This window comes from Lipotes vexillifer, unplaced genomic scaffold, assembly GCF_000442215.2.
Source record: "Lipotes vexillifer unplaced genomic scaffold, Lipotes_vexillifer_v1.1 scaffold789, whole genome shotgun sequence".
Classification (NCBI taxonomy): Eukaryota; Metazoa; Chordata; class Mammalia; order Artiodactyla; family Lipotidae; genus Lipotes; species Lipotes vexillifer.
Genome location: NW_006778055.1, coordinates 1192156 through 1195663, shown reverse-complemented (window position 1 = coordinate 1195663; position 3508 = coordinate 1192156).

Below are 3508 nucleotides of genomic sequence, written 5' to 3'. Positions count from 1 at the left end.
ACTAGACGGAACCACGGCAGTCTTGCCCGCTGTCTCACCAGTAGTGCTCACCTCCTGACCCCTGTACAAGGCAGTAGCAGTAACACCAGGGCTTTCTGCCCTCCTCCTCAACCTCCAGGGGTCAACAGTAGCATTCTCCATAGTCACATTGAGTGTGGTAAGGGAAAGTGGGCAGCCCCGTGAGCCAAGAGGTGAGACCAGAATAAGGCCCAGGTAATAAGGGCCACCTGACAAAACAGAATGAGGACGCTCGATCTGAGTTCAGGAAAAGGCACCGAGGACGCCCAAATGCAAACGGGTCCCAAGGTAGGTATGCGACCGGGGTCTTGACCTCTTCTGCTCTGCTAGTTTCACCTGACAAAACAGAATGAGACGCTCGATCTGAGTTCAGGAAAAGGCACCGAGGACGCCCAAATGCAAACGGGTCCCAAGGTAGGTATGCGACCGGGGTCTTGACCTCTTCTGGTCAGTGCTAGTTTCTCCGAACTGGGCTGGGGAGCCCTGTGAGCCACTCACAAGATCATTACTGGGAAGCCCTGTGAGCTGCTGGCAAGAACAGGAAACACCCACTGCCGACCTCTCCTCCCCACTCTGCTTGGGAGGCGAGCCTTGGGTGATTCTTTACCGACTGAGGCTGCACGGGCTCTCCTCGCGGTGTCAGCACAGAATACCAGCTACTGCAGTGACCTGGTGAGTACCCTGTGGGAATCCCTCATGCTTTTAGATCTCACCTAGTGGGAAGTCAGAAAACTCCTTTCGGCCGAAAGGAGGAAAGAGAAGAGCCCTGCCTCAGATAGCTGTGCCACTCCCTAAGGGACCAGGGTGGTCGGGAAGTGACATGGCTAAGCTGCTCTGGTCTGGAGGCACTCCTGTCCAACCTCCTGTGGGACATTCTGACTGAGGAAGGACTGACTATTTCAAGCACAGGCCATTATGAATCCAAAGGGAACCCCCAACTGTATCAGATCCCATGCCTATTTGGGTCTCTTAAGGAATCCATTAATGGTTTGGTTGCTGGTTCCAAATTTCCCAAACCAGAAATCTTATTTGGGTCAAATCTTGGGGCATTTGTGTGCCAACAAATCACTCCAACCGCCCCCGCGGTAACCGGTAACAAATCCAAAACAGAACACCTAAGGTATGGGGAGCCAAACATCTGCCATAGCGAAGGGTAGCCCATTTGGGTGTATCCCGCAGAACTGGAAGTTTTTCAGGTATCACCCCCTAACTGAAAACATTTAATTTTCCTACGTAATACAGCCTGCCTCCAATACCGGCTGAGAGATGGGTAAAGTTGGCCTGTCTACGGGTCTACTAATTACCAGCCAAGGTCCAACAACCCACCAAGAAAAGTACTCTCTTTGAGTCAGGTCCCCGATGGAGAAGAACTCCTCCAGGAATATGTCCCATTTACCACTTCTGATCTGTATAAACACTGGAAAAGTCACAGTAAGGGGCTGATGGAAGATCCAGAGGAGTTCCTGAATCTGATTAGGGGAATCTTTCAGACCCATGACCCCACCTGCGCTGACCTGTAGAGCCCCCTCAATGTACTCTTATTGGGGGAAGAAAAGGCCAAGGTCTTTTTAAAAGCCAGAGGGGAAGCAAACAGAGAGAACAGAAACAATGTAGTTTGTGTTATTTTCGGACCAGGGAATTAAGTGGTCCCAGATAACGAACCCACCTGGGACCACGGAGACAATGGAAAAGAAACAGAACCAGATACCACTACCTCTTGCCTCGTTGTTAAGGTTGCCCACTGGCTGTTTAAAAACTGAGATACAGAGGAGAAAAAGTCAGAATAAAAAGGCCTGGACGCAAGCCCATTTACTGGCTATTGCCCACCAATGTCAACTGGTCGGCAAGGGAATCTGGACTAACAGCCCATGGAGACTCGCAACTCTGTTGCAGGGGATTACTCCGTGGGTACATCACTTGAGAGTAAACAACCCAAGACAATGGACCCTTCTGACTCCTCTTCTGAACCTTTCTCCAACCTAAAACTCCTTTTCTGAAAAACGGCAAACGACAAGTAATCCTATACGCCTTGCTGAGCAGTAGAGATTTTCGGATGTTAGCTGACCAGGGAAGGGTCTGTGTGCTGTGGCCAATACGTCATGTTGCTTTTACTTCAGTGCAAGTGGCCTGACTGAATAAAGTGCAGACAGGCTACCGGAAACAGCAACTTGCCAAACAGAAGGCAGCCGGCCTCATCCAGCCGAACAAATATGGAGCCGGGTAAAACAAGGCCTCCCCTGGGTCACCGGTTTCTACTTTTCCTGGGCCCCTTAATAACCATTGTTCTCTTGCTGACACTTGGGCCATATATCAAATTGTCTTGCGTGTTTTGTCTCCAAAAGGTTAGAATTTATAAAATGTCCAAGGGTGGTCGCTCAGGAACGCAAACAGTCAGGGCTAAGGCCTGGGGAAAATCAAAAATAACTAAAGGCAGCTGTGGGAAGCTCTACTCCTCTCCCTGGGGTTATGACGACCCCCCAGATCAACAGGAAACAGTCACAGAAGACAGAACGTCGCCCCTCAGCGCCCCTCGAGAATGAGAAGCCGGCCAAAAGGCAGAGGAGGGAATTGTCACCAGCAAAGCTATTAACAATTCGTGGGAAACAGAATCTGGGTAATACAATAAAGTCTAACCTTTTTTTTTTTGTTTCTTTTCCTCTGTGCTTCGTCTTCTTTCTCTTGCTCATATGGTGCTACATGCAGAGGTCTTGTACCTGGCACTTCAGACCAGATTCTCAGTGCAAGATGGCCGCACCGGACACCTCAGCTCGGCGGGCTGTATGCAGAGACGCCGCGCCCACGCTGGGATCTGGAGCATGAGCAACACGTCTGCGCCTCTCGTGCGAACTCCGCCCCCTCCCCGCTGATCCCAATAAAGCAGCCCCGCCCCTGGCCTGGCCTGTCAGGGAGAGCAGGTGCTCTAGAGCACAAGCACACACCTCTCCACTCTTTGATTAAAGAATAAAGCTTTCCTTTGCTTCTGAACCGAACTCCGCCTCCTATTGGCTTGAAGGACCCTTGTTGGGGCCCCACTCTAAAGGGTCAGTAACATATGTGGTATAGACATACAAGAGAATACTATTCAACCTTAAAAAAAGAAGAAAATTCTGCTAAATGCAACAATATGGATGAGCATCATGGATATTATGCTAAGTGAAGTAAACCAGTTACAGAAAGAAATACTGCATGATTCCACTTGTATGAGTTATTTAAAATAGTCAAATTCACATAATTAAAGACTGGAATGGTGGTTGCAAGGGGCTGAGGGGAAGGGGAAATGAGGAGTTACCAATCAACAGACATAAAGTTTCAGTTAAGCAAGATGATAAGATCTAGGATCTGCTGTACAACATTGTACCTATAATCAAAAAATAATGTACACTTTAAAATGTTTTAAGACAGTAGATTTCACGTTAAGTGCTATTATTACACAAACACACACACACACACACTCACACACACACACACACACACACACACACACACACAT